The 23,896-nt window shown below is 38.0% G+C and overlaps 1 long non-coding RNA gene across 7 annotated transcripts in view; it reads left to right on the top strand.

Annotated features, from left to right (window-relative positions):
* Positions 1 to 23,896, top strand: part of LOC119242985 (uncharacterized) — a 40,349-nt gene that overhangs the window by 13,687 nt on the left and 2,766 nt on the right. For 4 of the 7 annotated variants that reach the window (XR_008551331.1, XR_005124596.2, XR_008551334.1 and 1 more), the window contains 3 exons: positions 16,176 to 16,287; positions 20,843 to 20,966; positions 21,623 to 23,126. This is a non-coding gene — a long non-coding RNA (uncharacterized LOC119242985). Of the gene's footprint in view, positions 1 to 7,361; positions 7,561 to 13,642; positions 14,214 to 16,175; positions 16,288 to 20,842; positions 20,967 to 21,622; positions 23,127 to 23,896 lie in introns of those variants that run through there. The other 3 variants (XR_008551333.1, XR_005124597.2, XR_008551332.1) reach the window with 3 other exon arrangements.

Here is a 23,896-nt window from a genome sequence, read left to right as displayed (position 1 = left end):
AAATTAACTGGAACTCTCATGTTTAGCTACAACTGCCCTACATCTTAGACTGGCTGTAATACAATAAGCACTAGCCCTCTTATGTATAATTGAATCAGTGCTACTAGGTAAATTCCTCATCTTTTATGAAAGAAAAATATGCACATAAATTCTGAACATAAAGAAAATAAAATGAATTCCATATTTCTCAATTAAACCCAATGAGGGAATGGCCACTTTAATGGAAATCTTTAATACAAAGAGCCATAATCTGCCAAAATGTATTTGTTTAAATTTTCAACTTGTCTTGATCTTATTTATAACAATCATATATTTGATTTTATTAGTAAGAAATTTTAAAATAAATTCCCTCTCTAAAATACTTGAAAGAATTAGGACATGCCACTTTGGAAGACATTTCACCATTGGGATTGTCACATAATAATAATCACACTATTTTATATATTCAAATTCTAAGGAAAACACAAGTTTTGTGTGTTTTTATTTCATAGGGATTTAAAACTCTATAGACTTTATATTTAAAAATTAACAATTGACCTAATCAGTAGTTTTTGAACTTTTATATATATAGTCAGCTCTTGAAAAGGGTTAGGTTATTTTCTAATAATTATATAGGTATTAATATTCTCCTCAGGAATCTAATGAGGCTGCAAGTTTCATGTTTGTGGTCATCTATTTATAGATGAGTCTCCTAATTTCTCCGGAAAATTCATTATTTAGTATAGAAAAGAAATAATGTAGAAATTAAGATAAAGCACATAACAGTTATAAAATAAACTTCAATCTGAAACTAAAAAAAAAGTATTTTCCTTATAAGAGTAATTAAAGATTTGGAAATGTCAAGATCGCCAGCTAATTGTTCCATATCATTATTTCCCGTGCACCAACCAGCAGAAAGTGTATGAAATCATGAGGCTCAGTGGAGTATTTAAGAACCATCTGGTTTATCCTCCAACTATGGATCCATCAAAACTCCTCAAGACACATGAGAAAATATCCCCCTTCTATATACTCTCTAAGGTTTTCATTTTATGTTAGAAAAATCTTATTCCTCTACTAACCAGCCACCAATGGCAAATGTAGTATTTTATTTCATGCCCCTATGAACAACTGGTTCTGACCCACTGGGTTGCTCAGTGCTTATATTCTGGTGCGAACTTTCTTGAATCAGTTGAACCACAATTGTCTATCAATGGTTAACAATCATAACTAAATAAATTTATTATAACAGTATGTGTGAAGGTAATTTTTATTTCAGTGAAGTGGGATCTAAAGCAATATATGACATTTATGGTAGCTCTCAGCTGACAATATGAAGAAATAGAATATGCAAATGTATTATCTACTCCTCTATCATGATGTGCTCTCAGCAAGTCACTGTGTTCTGACATAATTAAAGACTCTGAATTCCTAAGCAGCTCTGATAGGTGTCCACATCCTGTGAACTTTTACTCACCTTTGTGGCTTCATCAGAAATAGCATATCAGGGAAATGAGAGAAGAGGCAGCATCAGCAGCTGGAAGAGGATGAGTCAGTGGCCCTGAATAATTATGCAGGATCTTGGAAAAGCTGTCAGCTGCAAGGGGCTGCAGGGCCTCGGTGTTTGTGTGGGGTTCACTTCTGAGGTTTCATCACTTCAAGGGTTGACCCTTTTCATCTAACAAGACTCACAGATTCATGCTGGGAAAAAGTCAAGAGTTCAGCTCTAAATAACCTCAAGGACAGGGTATTTTGTATTCATTTCTTTCCTGTTCAATATAAAAAAGAAATATCAGAGACATGGCAAAATGGGCTGAACCTTAAAAAGGTTTCAATTTTACTAGCGATATTCAAAGGCAAGGTAGAAAGAAAAAGTAATGTGTTAGGGACGGACATGACAAAACCCTACTGAAATGCCATTTTACTTCTTGGTCTTTAAATTAGTGATTCATTTCACAAGAATATTATTCTTCTGAGCATTCTGAATAGTGATATATGCATGCCTCGGGCCAAAGAAATGCATTCCAGAAGATGATCAGGGTATCTTTGGTTGACCAGTTTTATATTCTGCTTGAACAAAAACAAAAAATTTCCAAAGAGCTAGTTTTACTCATCAATCTAATATGTATGACATTAATTGTGAAAATATTTTAATATATTGCTGTTTGATAACTTGAATATTGAAATGTCTTTAAAAGTTTTCATTGGGTTCTCTAGAGACACAAGCACACAGAATGTGTGTCTGTCTGTCTGTCTATCTATGCTTAGTGAAATAAATCAGATGGAGAAAGGCAAACACCATAAGATTTCAATTACAAGTTGCATACAGAGAAAGCGAACACATGAATGAACTAAATAAAACAAAAATAATCTTTTGGATGAGAAGACCAAATCAGTAGTTATCAGAAAGGAGGGGAGGAAGGGTAAATAAATTGATTAAAAGGATTCATTTTATAACAAAGGATAGAATGGGACTCAGTGGTGAACCTACTGTGTGTATATAGTGTTGATTGATAATGACGCGCATCTGAAGTGTATATAATGTTAAAATGTTGTGGTGCTTCGAACAATTATGTAGAAAGGACTGACGTTGCAGTCTTGAGTTGCAAGCTGGCTCCTGATTCAGGCAGGGTTTCCTCCAGGATTGCAGTTCTAAGGTTCTCCTTCTTCCAGAAATCTCCAACTTAGCTCTTAGACCCTTTAACTGATTGGGTGAGGACCATGCAAATTATAGAAACTATTCTGTCTCATCAAAGGCTGCTACTATATATGCTAATTACACCTAAACGTTACCTTCTCTGCGACATCTAGTCTGGCATCTGGCCAACAACTGGGCACCATGGTCTAGCCAACTGACACATAAAATCAACCATCATAGTGATGTTACCTTTTTTTAAATGATCTGTGAAAATGTCTGAGTTTATTAGAGAAATAGCTACTAGGGTAAACTTAAATAAATCCGTGTAATCAAGAATTAGTGAAATAGCCTACATCACATTTCTCTCCGTTTTAAATGCTACCAAAAGAATTATACAGAGTTCATCTTTTAACCGGTCTGTAAATTCATGAAAAGTACAAAGCAATTATGGAATGATAAGAAGTAAAGACACACCATAGATTGAAAATAAATCAGGGACTAAGAATATGGTTCTTGTGACTTAATTTCTCCCTGAGAGAGTTGATGGAGAGTCAACATCTCTCTTTTCTGCCTGCTTCTGGAGGGGAGGGGCCAATTCTCTACCACGAAAGGGCAATGAGAGGAGTTTCATGTTAGCAGGCTCTGAAACAAAAGATAAAAACTTGTTCGATTTTCTTGAAAAGCACTCATGAAGAAGTGAGGAAGAATAAATTGATTATTTTTTCTTTTTTTCTGTTAAATCACCTGAAGCAGAACTACAAATGATATGTACAGACTCTTAGCCACAGTTAAAATGGAAGAAATGCCTCTGGATCTTGGAGGAGCGAGAGGGTGGGGAGCAGATCCTGCAACCATCTCCTCTTCTTCCATAGGCACAAAAACCTGCAATTATATTGGAGCAACTGGCTTTGGAAAATACTGAGGATTTGAGGATCAGCGTCTCCACAAGGGAAAGAAACAGAAACCATCGAAAAAAGCAGGAATGTCTGAGACAGTTCAACCAGGAATAGTCTGGGGTATTGGGCTGCAAGTTTGGGGGTGCATCAGCGGACAGAGCCTCTGCCTGGGGACTGATGGGGTCACTCCTGCATGGAGAGTTCTAGCACCTGGAAATGGCACTGGAGGGAGGCCAGCACTTCTCCAGGTGGGGAAAATGGAGGGACTTTCCTCTAGGAAACAGTAAGACTCTGGGGAGCAGAGGTGAGGAAAGGGGCAGCCCTAACTGAAGCACAGATTTGTGGAAATGAAAATCTCAGCATGGGGAGCAAGGAGCTACAGTGTCCACTCAAGTGGAGACTGCTAGAAGCCTTCTCTAGGCTCTCTTTTCTTAGTGCAGCACCACACAGACTCTCTACTGATTGAAACCATGTCAAGACCTGGGGAATTATCCCTACCCTTTTGACATCAGGGGCTTGAGGGTTCAAGGCAGTCCTTGCATCTACTGGGTCACACTGGTCTGCAGTGAATGCTGGTGTGTGGGCCCCCAGGGGAAATGGTGTGCAACTTGCCGGGAGAATCAGCATTCACAGCTCCCTTCCAGGGTTTTCTGTCAGTGTTTTTGGCCCCTCGGAAACACCTGCCCATCCCATCCTGGGCTCCACGGGCTTCCTGAACTCACCCGCCCACAGTAACCAGAGAGGCGTGTGTTTCCAGAGAAAATTCTGTGACATTTGCTAGGAGTAGGCACAGTCATAGACACCACCAAGTTTGCTTTCAGCCATGTTCCCTGGTCCCACAAAACCTGCCTGGTCCTGGTAGATTTCTGGGCAGCCTGCTTATGACACAGCAAACACCCCCTACACCTGTCTGTGGCCTCAGCCTGTAACCTAAACCTCCAGGAGAAATTGTTGCTCTTCTGTTGCCTAAACCTCCAAGAGAAACTGCCAAACCTCACAAGGTCAGGGACCCCTCCTCCAGTTTAAGCAGCCGCAGCATGTGGGGGGTGCCCGGGTGCTTGGCTCCCGCATCTGCAAGCTTCTTGTTTATACATTCCTGGCCCCTACCCTGTAGATGGGATTCTTGACCTACCATCTGTGTTGGCTCCTGAGATTCTGTCCTCCTGATCAGACTTGAGCCTGTACAAGAGGAGAAAGCACAGAATTCAAGGTCAACATTCTTGCCCAACAATTGACCCTGCAATCGTCAATGCTAGCCCAGGACTGTTACGTCAAACTGGGAAGGAAAACTGTGTAGCCTAATCTGTAGAAATAAACAGAGCACAAAAATAGTGAGACAGAGAAATTCCCCCCAATCAATGGATCAACATAAAACCCTGGGAAATAATCCTAATGCAACAAAAATAAGTAAACTTCCAGAAGTGAACTTCAAATAGCAGTTTTAATGAAACTCCAAGAAATTAAGAGAATAATGGAGGAACAAATGAGTACTACAAGGATGAAGAAGATAAGGATAAGTTCCAAAGGGAGATTAGAGATTAAGAAATATAATATTTTAACTAAAAAAAATACAGTAGAGGACTGAATCAGAGATCTGTAAGACAGGGTAGTAGAAACCATTCAAAAAGAGCAGCAAAAAGAAAATAATTTAAAAAAATGTTAACATGACATGTTAACTTGACAAAAGGAGACTGGCAAGACAATAGCAAAAGGAACAACACTGCATGATAACTATTCTTGAAGAAGTGAGAGAGAAAGGTGCAGAAATCTCACTAGAAGAAATAGTAGCCAAAAAGTTCCCTTGGGAGACCAAAAAAGTAACGTGCAGATGCAGGAAGTTCATAGATGACCAAACAAAATAAGCACAAGCAGATAAATACTGAAAAGCATTATTAAAGGTGCAGAAGTTAAAGATAAAGAGAAAAACCTAAAAGCCATTGGAAAAAAAGCAAAGGATCCCATACAAGGGAAGGCCCCCATAAGACTATTCACAGATTTCTCAGCAAAAACCTCACAAGTCCAAAGGAAATGGCATGATATTAGACTTCCGATCAAGAATAGTGTACTCTTCTATCACTCAGAATTCAAAGAGTGATAAATAACTTTACAGTATTTAATAGTATTAATTGCAATTTCTTTCAATAAACCAGCCTTGCCAGAAATACTAGACGGACATCTATAAAGCAGAGAGAAAACCGCCTTTCAAAGCAGTAAGACAAAAATTAAATATGGAGGCAGGGAGAAAATTATTTAAAAATGGGGACTGTTAGAATGAGCTTGAGATTAAGTTGTTTTTAACTTTAAATAGATTATAAAAGTAGAGCTTTAGATGTAAAACCTCAATGGTAAACTCCAAACAAACTACATAGGACAAACAAACTGAAAGCGACAACATCGTAAAGTAATATTACCTCAATAAAATTATTAGAAATAAAACATGCAATTTTCAAAATAACTAAAATGGAAAAAGCGGACATTAAAAACCTTGAATCAAAAATTGCAGGCCAGCAGCAACAACTCAGTTAAAGTAATAGCAGGGAAAAGTAAAGAAAGCGCCCCAGGACACACATCTCAGCCAAAGCCTCAACTCTTCATTCCCAGGAAGTGGAATATTTTAAAGTCAAGACTGTGAGTCATTTGTTTTCCGCAGTGGTAAGATGGAGTGGAGGCATCTAGCTGGAGCAAACTGCGCCCTCTTTGGCTTCAAGGAGAAGTCAAAGATTTGGGGTTGATGACAATTCACGAATTCTGTACTTAAACCTGAAAGAATTGCCCCCACCTCGAGCACAGCCTGAGCGGGCTGCACTCAGCTGGCTGACCTCTGTGAGCTTGAGCCAAAGAAACTCAGAACACAGCCTGTGCTAGAGGAAGACATCCTCCTGCCCGCACCAGGGTTTTCCCAGATGAATCATTTGCAAATAGCTAGTCCAGGAATCAGTCATTTTATTCCAGTATGAGTCATTACTGAAAACCACAAGGAACAATAAAGAATATGCACCAAGAAACAACGTGTAGGGAAAATGAGAAGTCGATGAAGAATCTCCAGCAGAAAATTTATGTTGGGTGTAGTAACACAAGGTTTGGAACCTATTTTATGTCTTTCACTTAGAGTAAATAATAATGTCAATACCGTGAAACTGTCTCTATAAAACAAGAACAGATATTAAAGATTTACCAACAATATGTAGAGGACATGACCCAAAATAAAGAGAGATGACTTGGGCTCTGTCTCAAAATCTAAGAAATGTACTTGGTCTCCAGTTAAACAAACAAATAAATAAGGTTCTCTCAAGGCAGAAAAAGAGAGAAGTGTGTCCTCCTTGTGTTAGGGGGAAAAGGCTGTCCTAAAGCTAATTCCTTACAGGCTTTGTGGGCTCCACCCCCACCCCAGGCCAAAGCCAAAGACACTGGGAACTCCAAATCCCATCACCACCCAAGGGAAGGTGGCTGGGAACTGAGGGTGGGGTTCAGCAGCCAGGTTGGTATAAAGCCAGACACGTGGGCTTTGGAGGGGTCCCCCATGTTGGCTCCCTGCTAGCTCGCAGCGTCCGGCCAGCTCTGAGAGTGACTTTGGGTTTCCAGGTCGTCGGATCGGGTAGGACACATGAAAGACTTTATTTCCCTATTTTCTCCCTGAGTTGTCCATTTTCCTTCTTTCCTTTTCCCTTGTAAATAAACCTTTTATGAACCTTTTGTGTGTGTCTGTAGTGGAGTATTAATAAGTCCCTTATAAGTGCGCGTGTGAGGACCCACAGCCAGGAACCCGTTCAATATCGGGGCTGCTCTATAACACTTGCCCTTCATACTCATTTGCAAGTGATTTTCTTTTCCATTCTTACTTCCCCTAGACTGACATCAAAAACTCAAACACATTCAGTGGAGATGGAAATAGTGAAAAGTATGTGAATTTTCTTATATTTGCCTTCTACTATTCAACTCAAGAACTCAAGTCAATAATTCAACTCAAGAACTAGGTATTCAAGAATTGCTGAAACTCCACATTACTTAGAAAATAAGTCTAATGACAGGAACATTTCAGGACCACAGGTGATTTGAGTGCTTTTACAGATTTTGGAGGGTGTATGTGTGTGTCATGAGCTTTGCTGTTATATTCCACTGTAATTAGGCAATAAAACACATTCTTTGAAATCAGTAAAGAACAGATATTGAAAAACTTACTGTTCCTGCCTCTTTGCTACTACTTTAAATAGAACAGAGAGTTAAAATGTGGGTCTCTTTGTGAAATGCTAAAAAATATAAAAGTTGAACATTTATTAAGAAAATAGAAAAAAATACCTTCTATGCAGTGCTGAAGAATCCAATTAGATAACAGAAGTAGCTTTGTGGAGACTATTATGAACATCAACTGAACAGAAAAAAGAAAAAGTGGGTCATGAGAAGTTCATATTTAGAAAAAACAGTTAATATATGAAAAATATTGATTTTTTAAGCATAATAATTTTATACTTTTATTTCTAAGAGTCATTTTAAAATCTCTTTGGTATATAATCAAGACCATTCAAACTAATTGGTTGGTTGTTCCCAAAATACTATAGAAAACATTTATTTGTTATTGACTTCCTTACAGATTAAGCATTTCCACATTAACAATTACTATTGCATTTCTTTTTAATAATGTATTTTGTTATGAAAAAGCTACTTGACTAAAAAGTACTTTCTATGCATATTTTAAAGACTAATGGTTTTCCACTGTTTTATCTACTTTCAGTTTTCCACAACCCCCTAGAAAATAATTAAAGAGAAAAAATGAAACAATTGCAATTTCAAAGACAATTTGCATTATCTTTGCTTCATTATTCCTTTCAAATTTTACTTTCTTGACTTTGGTTTGTTATTTGTCCTACCTTCGATGTACACGGGCTAATATGCACATAACTGTAATTTCTATGGATTCATGCCAGGAGAGGTGTGGAAAATTACTTCGCAACGACATGGCACCTCTGGGGGGTTGCCAGGGATTTAATACACAGTAGCTGAGATGGACCAATGAAATAAAAATTGAACCGAGGAGCTGAAAACACATGCAGATAAGTAACACAGACAGCAGTTTATCACCGTGTCAGTAGTAGAGGATACACTACCTAATCAAAGAGCCACAAACCGTGGTCTGTGTTATAATACTATTCAGGTCCCATAATTCTCCTAAAAGTGACCACTGGAGAAAGACAAAAATCATGCACATGAGCACACACTCATCTTGTGAACATAAGCAAAACAAAGGCAAAATTTTCTATTTGTTGCTCTACTAAAGCTTTGTAAAGTCAGGTAATATATTGAGCTGAGACAGCAAGATTAATTGCAGAAAATCTTGTTGATACACTGAATTTATAGAAACAAGTCTATCTAGGGAAAAAAATAAAAAAATAGAAAAGCATTGATTCCATAAGAGCCATCTCTGGACTTCCACTTTCAACTAAAATGGAGCAATAAGGGACAGATTTTCTCTCTTCCTGAAATAATCTTTAAACAATGGACAGACTATATGGTAAGAACAGTTTTCAAACTGGGCCATTTTCAGCTGGGACGGTGATTTCTGAAAGATAGGAACAAAGGAGGTGAGTCTCACAATTGGCTTCTTGAGAGTGTTCAGGATGCTGCTAAGAGACGTCACTCACACAGCCCAGAGCATTCCTAAGCTGGGGGGTGAGAGTTCAGACAGCCCAAGCCGTTTCCAGTTTGGAAACTGGAGTCAAATAACAATAATAATACAATCCAGAGATCAGTTTTGTGTCTTTTATTCAAAGGAAAATTATTCACGATTTGAGGCTAGAGCGCCCCATAAGCAGGAGAGCACTCTTCCCTAGGGATATTGGGCGAGAGCAGGTATTATAGAAAGAAAACGTAAAGCAGACAGCAAGGAAGGCTACAAGTGGGGACTTCCTTACAAGGCTAGCAGGTCGTTTTCTAGAATCCAGACAGCAGCGTAAGCCACCTGGAAGACTGTGGTGGGGCTAGGTTTCCTTGGCAGTGAGGCGTTTCCTGGAAGGGCAGGCTGACTGAAGTTGAGATTTGTGGTGTGGACTGGGCCACTGGGGTGGGGAGGCTCTATTTTGTGGGCCCTGATATAGGAATTAACTTGATCACTGCAGAGAAGGGCACTTCACAGTCTCAGGAGACCTGCAGAGTTCTCAGGCAACTTAGTGCTTAGAGGAAATCACCACAGCCAGGAAGGACCCACCAGAATGAGGCAGGAGGACTGGTTTTGGAAATTCACGCAGTGCTAAGAATGGTTCCCGTACCCCAACCTGGGTAAAGAGATCTCCTGCACCGAGAGTATATTTCTCAGGGGACGGGATAAGTATATTTCTCAGGGGAAACAAAAAGGGAAGTCTTGGGGCTACAGGGGAAAATTAGCCCCAGATAAAAGGGTAAAGGACTGTTGAGCATCCACTTAACAAAGCCTAAAAGCAAATCTCAAACTGTTTCTAAAAAATGTAATCACCCCCCAAAGCAACGCCCCATCTAGTTAGAGAAATTAGAAAGTGAAAAATCTAGTAATAGAGAAAGTCAAAGTAACAACAGCTGGAATCCAATAGAAAATGAGCAGCTATGCCAAAAACCATACCACAAAACCAGGAAAATGCCACTCATCAAGAGGGGAAAAATCACTAAGGACCCCACAGTGATACACATCACAGAATGACTAGACAGGGCCGCTAGATCAGCTCTGTTAGAGAAAAAACCCAAGGGCGTGAGCAGGAGGGTATTGTAAAGAATCAGCCTAGTGGCTCCACCACAAAAGATGACTTGCCTGAGCCTGGCTGCCATTAGGGGGCAATTAACAAGTCATGTCAGTAACCTGAGCCAGAGAAGATGTTGATTCAGTCTGGGGTGATACAAGATATAGGAGGAACCTGGCAGGATGTGGGTCTATTTGGGAGGTAAAAGTGACAGATTGTCTGAGTCACTGTGAGATGTCTGGGAAACAGCAGTGACAGGTTTGTCCCTGAGTGATGGGACGGATGGCGGAGTCTGAGTGAAGAGGGTTTGCTGCCTGGGAGAAGCCGGAAGGGGCACAGCAGGGGGATTCGGGTTTGGGTCTCCTAAATTTGTGACACCTGGTGAAACAGCTAATCAGATGTCGCAGTGCAGTGGATGTGACTGGATTGAGTTCAGGCTCGAGGTGCTCACAGGAGACAGGGGTTTGCTTGGACTCAACATATAAAGTATAATTTAATAAGCAAAAGTCCTTACATGCAATAGTATCTCATTCATGACTGCATGGTCACATGTGATTTGGAGACAATCTCAGGAAAGCATAAAAAGTGCTTGGATGGAGTCCAGAACTGGAAATGAACCTCACTAAGCCATAGAATGTTGGCTTGTTTTGTTTTGTTTTGGCCTAGAAAATGAATGAGTATGTGCAGTTTGACGTGACTACAAATGTAATAAAATAATTCCAAGGAAATAGAATGGCATTTATTAATGTAAAGTACAAGGAGGGGCAGTTAGAAATTTTAAAAGAGCAAATTGGGGTGAATGAGGAGAACCCTCGTGAAGTGGTCTTCCATGAGCCAGCACCGGGCTGGTTTCAGCCTGAGAGCTGTGGTTTGAAGTGCCGGTTCTAAAACTCAGTCTGTCAGTGTGAAGATATCCATTGTTAAAGAGCCTTTCCTTTGGGTAAAGAGACATTTTCTGCAATGCTTTTTTAAATTGTAAACAATCTTAAGAAAATGAATTATTCAAGTAGTAGCATTTTATCTTCATGAGATTGACAGAGATTAGGAAAGCAATTACTTTCTGGGCCATGAGGGAAATAGTCCCTGAAAAGCTAAGTTGTGTTTGAGTAGAAGAGAGTGTTTGGAGTTATTATTCTGAAACAAGGAGGACATGGATCAGAACTGGAAAGATAATGATCCTAAGAGAAGAAAATAGGAAGTTCCTAAATTCATTTTTTCACTAGGATAGAAATGCAAAACTCTCTTTAAATCTAACCCTTGCTAAGACAGTTTGTTTGAAATAAGAATAAAATATTAGCTGAATACTCAAAATTATCAAAATTGTGGTTGCTTAATTTAGGATGAAAACTACTCCTTTCAAAAACACATAATTTTTTAAAATGAATATAAATTTGAAAATTGGTTCCTTTGTTCCCTCACGAAGCAAACAAGCAGTAGTGGAGAAAGTCTCCCGAGGATGACATCGCTGTGGACTAAATATTCCTCGTCAGAATTATTTATGCTGCTGTTAGCCAGAGATCACTCAAGGGAAAGATGCCTTCCGGTGGGAGTGGCGTGGAAGGGGGTCAGACCCCCTCGATGCTTGCCTGCCTTTCTTCATGGCTAAGACCGGACAAATGATGACATTGACCCTCAAAGAAGCCAGAGTCATCTGTTGATATTCTGTAAATGAAAAGAGGAGGAAGAGTCAGTAGAGGTAATGATTAGGGGGACACCTGATGCCACAGAATTAAGGAAGGAAAGAGCGACCACATGAGTGGTTACCTTGGGGAGGAGTCTCTGGAGTGGAGAGAGATCAAGCTTGAGGATGGTACAGGGTATGCGGAGGCTGGACACCATCAGGATAGTCACCTCAGGAACGTTCCTGTGTGGAAGGAGGAGGGTAAAGAAGGTAGTAACTGAGGTAGCACAGGTGCAGGCGAGGATCTTCGCTGAATAAACAAAATAAAAACATGATGAATTGCTGGTGAGAAGGTCCAAAAGAAAAGTCCCAAATCCCAGAAAGAACGGCTATAATAAAAGGGGTCCCTTGGAAACTAAAAAAAAAAAAAAACAAACAAACAAGGAGAAGGGCACTCAGAATGCAGGTGGGGAGTTAGTGTTAGGCCTGAGAGAGGCACTGCTCTCACACAGCTAGAAGCAAAGTGGAAGCAGACGTGTGTTATTAGCTGGAATTTAGGGGGACCTTCTGTCCTCTCCTCTCTCCCTCTTGGGGAGGGCTGTTCTTTGAAGCTACAGGAGGCAGCTTCCATTTTCTTGGGTTTGTGTTTGAGGAATGACTATGAGAGCAACTAAAACATAACTGAATATATGCTTCAGCTTTACTACATGTGCTTATAGTCAATATTTTTACTCTGCCATCAATATTTCAATTTGGTATATTATAAAATTATCAAATCATAAAATCATAATTTCACTAAATGAGAACAGGTTAAGTGATGCAGAGAATAACTTGTACCTCTGTTTCCCCATCTGTATACATAACCATGCCTGTTTTTCTTTTATAGTCTATTTTTTTCAAAAGTACTTGAGTTCCAGATTTGATGACCCACCTAACATATTTCCAGTTCCTTCACTACCTGAACGATCCCAATAGCTTGTATTTTACCCTGTTTTCCCCTAAAAAAGAAATCAGAATTCTGATGCTCAATCATAATCCAGTTACAAATATTTCCTATGGCTCTGCTAATAGTATCTGTCCCTGATTTCCTTTTATTTTTATTCTCTATCCACCTGCCAAGTTATTCTTGTTCCTCGAGATTTTGCTGTCACCTACGGATCTGTTGAGCTAACAGGCATGGCCTTCTGAATACATCAATATTCCTGTAAGATTGAACTTTTCTTTATCAACAGCAAAACAGTTAGTCATCCCGTGAGAGAATTTCATTCACAGTCCAAGCCAGGTAATTACAGTGCTTCAGGTGTATGTGACAGGGATGCATTAACTTCTTCCCCCATAATTTTTATCAACAGCCTCTGCCTCGTTCCAAAATGATATAAAATCCAGGCAAGAACTGTGTTCTTGTTTGAGTTTTAAGACAGGACTCCTACTCAATTTTACGAGATTGCGGCCTCTGGTTCTCACATGCAGACCGTTTACAGCATATGCCAACTTCTCCAGCGCCATTTTTCTTCATCAGAGCAGCTGAGGCTGCTCTAATCTTCCCCGCCTGTGAAAATGCCATCCAGTATATCGGAATGCTCCATTTTATCTCAACATTCTCCTCTGTCTGGTTCTATCAAAACAAAGTCCTCTGATATTTAATGCCAAAATAAATGTCCTCTGGATACAGCACATCTAGGAAAGGCAACTCAAACAACTGTTATTTATAGTTTCTACTATTTTATCTTTGAATTACTTTTCTATCTCTGCCTAACAAATAACCACAAAGGTAGTGGCTGATGGCAACACATTTATTATTTCACAGCTCCTACATGGCGCCAGTGTAAGTAGAGTTCAGCTGGGTCCTCCACTCCGTATCAGACGAGGCTCTCAACTGAAGAAATCAATTCAATCCTCTGGACACTTACAGACACACGGAAGCTTGACTCGGGAACAATCTGCTTCCAAGTCTCTGTATATTGTTGGCGGGAATCACTGCCATATGGCTGTAGAGTACATGGCAGCCTGTGCCTCCCGGAGCAGCCACAGCCAGCCTGCTGCTGCGGGCCCGCTGGCTTCTGGAAGAGAAGGGTCCATCTTCCATAGTTTTTTTTACCTGATTACATCAGGAACATCCAGGAAAATCCTTGGATTGACTCAAACCTGCTAATTTGTCGCTTGAAGCAACCTAATTACAGGAGAAACAGCTTACCCCGTCCCCCACATCGAGGGGAAGGGATTACATGGGATGTCTACACCAGGGAGTGAGGATTTTAGAGACCGTCTTCATTGCTGCCACCACCATCCTCAGGCTTTTAAACAGCCATTGGGCCACCCTCTAAGCAACTAAAATCCAAGCAACTAACATCCAAAGAACTGAATATTGCTACTGAAAAGTTGAGTAAAGTCTTAGTGACTTCTGACTGTCATATTATTTACAATAACACAAGTGTTAGACAAGGAATAGAGTCAAGAACATGTTCCCAAAAGAGTTTCACTAAATGTGTGAACTATGGGTGACATTCTCATTAAATTGGTGTGATCTGATTGACTGATTTATTGATTGATTGAGATGACAGACCTCTAGGTGTTTCTAAGTAACATGTAAAGTATGAGTGAAGCCTAGGAGGTCACATGGTCTTTTGTTGATTTCACTGGACTTAATAGTTCATTCTTTAAAGTACAATTAATGAGAAAAATATTTCAACACATAGATATATGATTTTTAACTAAGATATTGTGGAAGGCAATTAAGTCTATCAAGTACCAGAGTATAAGGACACATCATAAAATAGGGAGACAAATAAAATACCTTCGATGTTGCAGTGTCTAAGTTGTTCTATACAGAGTTATATTTTCCCAACTTTGTTATCATTTGCAACAACCAAGTTAATCCTTCATATCTGAACTTATGGAGATTACAGTGGTCATCTGTGATTTAGCTGTGAAATATTGCTTATGGTGTAACAAAATCTAGTTCTCCTGTGAAGAAAGACTCCACTCCCACCCCCTGTCTATACCCAGCTTACGGGGTGTGGAGAGAAGGCCAATTCTGAGTTCTGCCCTCAGGGAGAGAAGAGCCCATGCCAGGCCAATGTGCTCTGTCCCTCAGCCACCATGATGGATTCATGGATGGACATTTGGTCCAAGAAGTTAGGCAGCAAATGGTATGCCCTGCCTGAACACTTTTGGAATCATTGCAATTTTAAAAATCTGGTTATCTTACTGACTAGTCAAAGGCATTATCACTTTCATCTTTCCGATGTTATAAAAATGTGAGAAATGGCTAATCTTGAAAGCATAGAACAGAGGCATATGTCAGAGTTGCAAGGGGCAAGTTTAAATCAGATGTTTTCTATAATTGTCTATTTCCTCACAAGCTCTATGATTTGTTGTTAATTCAGAAAGAAACTGTTGGGTTCTTCATTGGCTTCTCAGCACCCAGCTAGAACAATAGATTTCATAAATGAATGGTTATTGAATTTGCTTTCAATTTATACAAAATTAATGTGTTAATTCTCCTAGGTAATATGCATTTCTTTTGCTAAGGACTTTTAGTTAACAAACAAATAAATTGGCATGAAATAGGGAACTTTCCAGGGAGAAATCCAGAACACACAGTCAGTAATGGTTATTGTAAGCCAGTCCTTCATGTTTCAAAGGAACCTATATATTAACTACTTTGTTGGCCAGCTTTTAAATCGACCGTATAAAGCAAGAATTTTTCCAGTTTCTGTACTACGTTGATGGCAGCCATCATAAAAATTAAATTTAGCAAGTATAGCAAAATATTCCATAACTTACAGAGATTCTTCCTTTATAAATATTGTAGAACTCTCAGCTTCAGAGATTCTTATGCATCCATCATAATCATAACTATAACAAATAACTGAGATCTATGTGCCACATCCAGACGTAGAGTACACACAGGCGTTTTGATTAATATTTAATATATTAGAAGACTTTTCAAGACAAAATATTTGTAGAATTGTCACTTTTAGCCTCAGAAAGTCACAGAAACTTTTGTCTATATGTACTGGAGCAACAAAAACAGCATAAACCAGTTCCTTGTGCCCTCCTCAGAGAGTGTGATGGTTTTTCTTTAATAGCTTAACGCTATAAAAATAGAAAAAAAAAATGCTTCAAGTATTTGGGACTAATATTACTAATGTTAATGAGGGAGAAAAACTATTTTGAAAGGCTAATAGACTATATAAAATTATATGTATTGTACATCGAGGGTGATGTTTAAAATATCCAGCTGTGATAATTTTATCAAAATGTAAAGCAATTAACTACAACTGTAAATTGAAGCATCTAATTTAATAGTGTTAATGATATTTATAATTCTCCTTTAGTGTCATGCAAAGATACCACGCACTTCATAAAAGTGGTACTCTGTTTCTCATTCCCTGCTGATGGGCGAGAGTACCCGATCGTATCCCTGAGACACCGTTGACACGTTCTGTGGTGAGTGAATTTTCATGGGAAGGAGCATGAGATGGGAAGCTAAGTCTTTGGTCTAGTTTAATGTTCTAGTCACTTTACCATCAAAAATTAGAAATGCACCTGAGATCAGAGTTAGTTTTTAAGTTACACCATTTAACTTGAAATAAATCACTATGAATTCCTTAAGGGTGGAAAGCGAGTACCTTATGTCTTGGGCATAATTCTCCAAGGACCGTAGGAGCGAGAGGTTCAGACAAGGTTTCTGCTTGTATTTCTGGAGTAGGCAGAACATAGGGACTTTGGACCCAAATTTTCCCAGTTAGTGGGAAACTTAGAAAACCCTCATCCAGAATCTTTACTGCACAGAGAAGTAATTTTGTTATCAGGTAAATACTGTTCCGGAAGTTTCATCCAGAAACTAGACTGTTTACTGGACCAAACAAGAGTATTACAGAAATTCATGACAAGTTGCAGTATGAGGATAGATCTTTGCTTAAATTCTGGTTTTTCCACAACATGGCTTTCATATTTCAGAGACTTCTAGGCATCTGAGTCTTTACCTAAACTCCTGTCTTCGCACAAACCTCCACCAGTTGATGCTGTGTTCTGCTGTGTGCTCTCTATTTCATGCTCTGCTATAAACAGCACCATGCAAACAATATCACACTAATCATACTAACAGTACTGCACCACCATGTTATGCTGTGCTATGCTGTACTACACTAAACAATACCATGCTTACTAGTAAATCATGAAACTTTCTGGACATAATGATACAATAATTCTACATAATGATATAATTATTCTATACAATAATTTCAATCATTGGCCAAAGATTTAATGAGGCATTCTTCTCAGGTCTTCAGACTATTTTAGGTTATTTTATCTGTAAATACTTGTCCATTGTCAGCAACTTATTACAAGTCCTATCACTAGTCTCTGAGATGATCAAGTCCATTTTTGTTTTCTTAAACTGATTAAAACTCTCCTGATCTTCTATTGCTGCATATCACGTCATACCTGTATGTTGGATGAACACAAGGATTACTCTCTTAAAAGCAATTCCTCTTAATTGTGTGGATCAAGAACAAAATTAAGAAATCAGTACTTGGAGTGGAGCACATTAAGTATTTGATACTCAGCTGTTTCCTCAGTCTTAGAGGTAGGAAGTTTGCTGCCAATTAAATTTTAATAACAGAAGGTCATGAATGTAGGTCTTAGAGAAGTGTCATGACACTTTATGGAGTGCAGCTAGTGGAATGTTTGGACAAATAGAACCATGTGCAGATCTCCGTTCTGCTACTGATAGGTTGTGCGACTCAGTGCCAGTTACCTGACTTAACTGAGATTTGCTTTTCTTCTTGCTAAGATTTGGTGTCAGAAATAAAGCTTGTCTCCAGAGTGACTATGTGGATGAAAGGAAGTGTGCACGGGAGATAAACTGCTTAAATTACTTAAAAGTTACTCAATAAATGCCATTGATTTCACAAATTATTTTCTTTCTCTCCTGACTGCTGCTGTCCTGGTCCCCTACTGTTTTTCCCTGCTCTCCTCCACTCACCTTCAGCTCTAGCTAAGAAATAAAATACCTAAAATGTGTTGACTTCAACACGGCACAGCTTATAATCAAAAGGCCCATGCAAGAAATGAGGAAAGTCAGCAATCAAAAAAGATAAACTCATGCCATTTGCAGCAACATGGATGGAACTGGAAGGGATCATGCTCAGCGAAATAAGACAGAAAGAAAAAGAAAAATACCGGATGGTCTCACTCATAGCAGGAATTTAGAAAACCTAAATAAGGGACCAGGAAAAAGACTAATTATAATAAAGTAAAAATCAAAATCAACAAGCAACTATAAACCAGAGATACACTATAGCGGGGGAGGAGGGATTAGGGTCAAAATAAGGGGGGTGGGAATTGCATGGAGAATACAACCAAAATGTAAATGCATACATTGTGCAAAAATGAAAAATGATGTAAGAATTATATAAAATAAAATATATTTAAAAAAAGAAATGAGGAAACTCTACAAGAATGATCAGAGTCAGCTAGAAGGGGAAACATGATGATAATGGGTATTTCAGAAGATGAAGCGGGGGGAAGCAAGGACTATATTCAAAGATATAATAGCTGAGAATTTCCCAAACCTACGGAGTGAAATAAGCATAGATGTCCATGAACATCTAGGAATCGGAAGTCTTGTTAAATTTACAATTTGGGCAGAAGTTCTCTTTTGGGAAATATTGGAGAGCATCTATCGTATAATACAGAGAAGGAAAGTATAGAGGAAGACAGCACATTCAGACTGCATTGGGTCCATAAAAGCAGCTAATGCACTATTCCTCCAAAATATAGTAGAGGGATTTATTTGCATCTTTTTTTTGAATAGTATTAGAATTCAATAGGAGTTTTTACAATTTATCTAATTTATATGAATATAATTAATTCTTACTTGTATATCATTGACAATGTCAACTTTGCTAATTTCAATATATTCAACAAAAGAGGAATTGTTCATTTGAAAAATAGATGCATTAACATTACAATAGGTTTCTTTCAAACTTAAATTACTGCGCTCACCTAATCTGGAAACATATTTAAGAACTACACAATGAATCCAAATAAGTATCTACAATTTAATAATTTAATCTTTTTTGTAGATAATTATTTCTTGAATAAAGAAAAGTATATAAGTTCAGAGGAAGGAGATGTGCTTTCAACATGATACTCATTTACTTTAGGGACTTCATTAAATTTGCCAAATACTCTAATGTGACCACAGGGAAATATTTAGCCTACAGAAAGGTTAGTTATTTTTTGTTCATGAGAAACTACAGAGAACAGAATAAGAAAGATATAGTTCATATGCAGTTGGGTATTAACTATTCTATTATTAAAATAATATTTTCTAAATAAATGTTTTCTTTAATTTTATATATTCTAAATAATCACCACTGTGCAAGACATTTACTACATAAAAATAATAGAAAATATAAAAATTTCCTGTTGTGATCAAAGCACTTGTTTTCCATAAAATATGGAATCTCACTATGCTTTCTGTTCAAGCAAATGATTTTCCTATAGACATATCAGTCTTTATTATCTAAAATGATTTAGGTAATTTAAACTTCCTATATGTTTGATGAAAACAGCTGTCTGTTAAAATTTATATCCAACTAAAGACAGTATATTTTCCAAACCAGGTTGGAGCAATTTTCTAGATTGCACTTATAGATTTTTAATGTAGAAGACAGTAATGATTTGATTAAAAATCATATTAAATATAGAATTAGTTATTTTGCATCATATTTCAACAAATTTGACTTTAGCAAATTAGATTTCTCACTCTTTTCAATACTGAAAAAAGGAAGATTATTGATTTTTTAGACTTTTCCTTAGAGAAAGTGATTTCATCTTCCCTACACCCTGGTTAATTCAATTTTTTAAACTATTTATTCTGTTTATTCCACTTAACCTTTCTTTGCTTTCATTAATTACTTGTCTAAGCCATTTATCTATTCAATCATTCACTTGTAAAGAAGCAATTTAAGTCCCCACAGGGAGGAAAGCACAGCTCTGGCTATTGTGGACAAGAATCAGAGTAATCAATTATCAATAACTGCTCCAGTGACATTCAATCATGAAAGAGGCATCTCTAATGTACAAAATGCATCAAAAGTTAGAAGGTGGGGGTTATGCTTTCCAGATCGAGTGGTGACATCACTTCAGGGTGTCTGTCAGAACCTGCAGGTAATACTTGATGGAAATTGAGAGGAGGGTGGGAACATTTAAGCCAAATTATGAGGAAAACATGGATAAATTAGAGGGCATTCTAGTTGGGCTTTGTCTTTTTAATAAGTGGTGTTTCTATAACAGGCTCACGGAGGGAAATAGTCATTTGCTAAAGAGCTGATCTGCATCATCACCCTTGTTTTATAACTTTTGTGATTCAGAGACTTTGTGTCCGGAGGTGAAGTTGTATTTATTTCACTGACAGGGCAAGCGGCTGAAAGAAAGTTCCTCTGAACACCACGACTTATAACTTTACCTCATTCCTGTTCTAAAACAAAGGGAATCTTGAAATTATTCAGATCTACCCTGTTGTTTAAAGAGAAGGCAATTCAAAGGACAAGCACATTTCAATGATGCAATATGGAATAGTTCTTGAGATCTGTAGCACTCTCTGCACTGTTAACAAAACTGCAGTGTTTCTACTTCAGAGTTGACTGGTTCATTTGCTCAGAGGGTACTCCTGGTATGTGGGGTTTTTAACCACAATAAAATTCGTAATTTGAAAAAGGTCTGTCACTCAAGTTATTATTTTTGACCCAGAATGAAAAAAAAATGGGATCAATAGAATTTATTTCGAGATAAGAATAATTTTAAACTTTGGTGCATTGGGGAAAATTCATGAGATTTCTGAACCATTTAACAGAATTTGTCCTTTCCTGTGTTTCTATTGGGAAGATAAAAGATGTGTAAATATTTTCCTCATAATCTTTATAACTGTCTCCCATACTTTATTCTTATTTGTATTTAATCATTCTTTTTTTTTTTTTTCCCCTTTATCAAGATTTTCTGTGGCGAATGCCCAAAGAGAGCCAGCCTCCCTGGAGCTAGATGTTCCCTCCAGAATCACCACCTCCGACAGCAAGAACCAGGAGAGGACACCAAAGAACCCCACCAGCCTGATAGAGGTATGACTTGAGTATTCTAATGGGTACGGTGATGTCCAGAATGGTAGACCGGTAGTCCATCATGTCTTTCAGATCTCAATGTTGTAAAACTATATCAACAGTTTAATAATATGCTTATCATTTTTTATCTGCACAAGAGTTTCTGTTGATCAGATTTCCCTTAATATCAACAAGCATGAGTAAAACTGTAAACAGATATAAAATTTAAAACTCAGGGATGAAGTGGCCTCCCTGTTGTTGCAGAGGTTAAAGACAGCACTCTCAAGCTACCACCAGCCGCTGCAGCACTGGTTCGATCCCTGGCTGCCAGGGAGCAACACACATGGCACGGCAGACCTCTCCTGCCTTGCCAGCTGCTCCCCTCAGCAGTGTATTTCAGTATATTTGCCTGCTCTTCTCCCCACTCTGTCTCTGGTGAATCCTCTCACCCCTTACCCCACCCGCACCTCTGGCTTATACCCCAGTTCTTGTATGCATAAAGAAATAAATCTTTTTTAAAAAAATCAGATGGATATTATATGAGCACCTTGCTATCTATAAAACAGAGATAAGACAAGGCCTAAATAGAAGATTTCCACATAAAATATCTTATAATAAGAATGTTCTAATTTGACTTTTAACCATTCTTTTATTTTCTATGTACCAAACTCTTACAGGTTCATGATGGATGACAAGGACATGAAATAGAGCTTCAACAATTAGTTGATTTTCTTATGTTTTCTTTTTCTTATGTTTATCATATAAGTGTTTACACATAAACAGATTATTTCTTACATTTTATGGGAACTTAACTGCTATTTGTTGAATCAGCATGACAGTCTCAGAGAGTCCCTGGCAACTTCAATGAACTACTGTCCTCTACACTCTTTTAAAGGCAAACATTAAAAATTCAAGCCATGAGATAGTCCCCCTGCCCCATAACACTTAGAATAAATCAAAATCCCTTACCAAAAAATTTTCCCTGATGTGGCCTTTCTTCTAATGATCTTCTCATTGCACTACCTGTTGTGCTTAAGATTTTATCTTCATAAATTTAGCTCAATCTGTCCCTACACTAATCTCTTTACACTTGCTCTTCCTCAATCCTAGAACACAGTCATTGGTTATACTGGCAAAGAGATGCATAGCCATAAAGTTATATTACATTTAGAGAGTCTCATGCAATGAAACTAAATAGTACTGTGAGTCAAAGTTACATTTGGTCCATCTTGAGTGACAATCACACTATAAATATTGAGATTATCACAATGAAGCCTTTTAAAAAGTATACCAAGAAGGTAACTTGATAATTCAGGGCTAAGAGAAGGCTGTAATACATACAGCTACTTTTCTGCTAGTTGACTTTGGTCAAAATCAGATTCAATCAAATGTTACATGTCGAGTAACATTTTTTTCCTGCCTTCTGCCATCATTTAGTTAATGACAGAGGTTCACGTTCCTACTGAACGCACTCTAAGCCAGAAATTAAAACATTTATCTTGAACCACTAATAAATAAAAAGAATATTAATTCATCAACCAATTGTTGATTAATAAATTGTTGTATGCAGTTGGCCTCCAATTGCCTACTGGATCTCTAAACACATTTTTTAATCATTGTTATTTAACTATCACATTAATCATTGCTGCCGCTAACACAGAAAAATGTTTTAAATCATGTAAGAATTCTCTGGATTAAGTGAAAGAAAGTGGGAAATGATGATGTGATCAGATTACATTGGATAAAGTTGAGAAAATATGGTTAGAAAGAAATTGAGTAAGTTGATTGAGCAAAACAGAGCATTTAATGAAAGTTGGTGAGAGCATGGGAGGAGGTGATATGGATGTAATTGACAGACTTTAGTTGAACTGGAAATAATTGGGTGTGACATAATTTCTTTTTCTTTCTTGTCTCATTCCTCTTTTTGACAAGTCTGCCAGGTTTTACTGTCAGAGATAGTTAATGGATATAATTGACATAGATAAAGAGCAGGTGTAGGAGAAAAAGGTTTAAGGAGTTGAGTATCAATAATCTGTTTGCAATATAAAGGAAAATGTATAGTACAAAACAGATGGCCAATTCTTAACAAACTCTGTGAAAGACAAAAAGGAAATCCATTGTTACCAAAACATGCCAAGTCTGTGACATATAGTTATAATTATTGGGCAACCTTTGGTCTCTTCTCAGCTTTCACATTTTTAAAATTGACAATATCCCAAGGATCTTAGAAAACACAGCCCAAGGCAAAGCGAAATTGCTGATGCTTTGTTTGGGAGATGAAAATTCAGGTCAATGAGAGCAAGGACAAAGAAAAATGAAACAGAGAATGATGGAGGAAAAGCAAGATGATTTGTTACCGTGATGGCCACAGAGTTACCAGATGTGAACAAATATTGCAGATGTGTCTTGTGGCCTCAAAGGATGTCTTCATACTTATTCTACATATGCCACATCTCGAATGATACTATAGAAGGGAAAAAAAGATGCAGAAGCCACCTGGACTGCTCCCCACCACCCTTCATTTCTCATTGATCAAGGTCACTCCATGAAGAATTCTCTTGCACTTCAAGTTGTGTTGTCTAACTTTTCTGACTTTTTCTTTTAATCTAAGTAGGGGAATGGCATGTAAATGCCAAATGTACCGGAAGAACTAGTCCACCCACCTACTTCTGTAGAAAACAAATGGATCTAGGTCATGGTACATGCAGGACAGGATTTTGATGTCTCTATTGGAGCAGAAATGCAGCCTTGGTAAATGGCAATGATTTGGTGAATGTTCTCGTTCATCAGTCAGGAAGAGCAAGAAAATTTTGCATTCCATGGTCAGGATGCCAGTAGCTTCACTATCTTGCCTCAAGGCAAAGTGGCCTCCTCTACTCTCCATGTATTTCCATTTCCCAAAACATCATCCTGACCCATCCTTTTGATAATATGCTAATCTGACCCAGTGA

Source organism: Talpa occidentalis, unplaced genomic scaffold (genome assembly GCF_014898055.3).
Source record: "Talpa occidentalis isolate TD23 unplaced genomic scaffold, MPIMG_talOcc4v2.1 talOcc4.13, whole genome shotgun sequence".
Lineage (NCBI taxonomy): Eukaryota > Metazoa > Chordata > Mammalia > Eulipotyphla > Talpidae > Talpa > Talpa occidentalis.
This window is presented reverse-complemented; position numbering and strand designations above follow the sequence as displayed.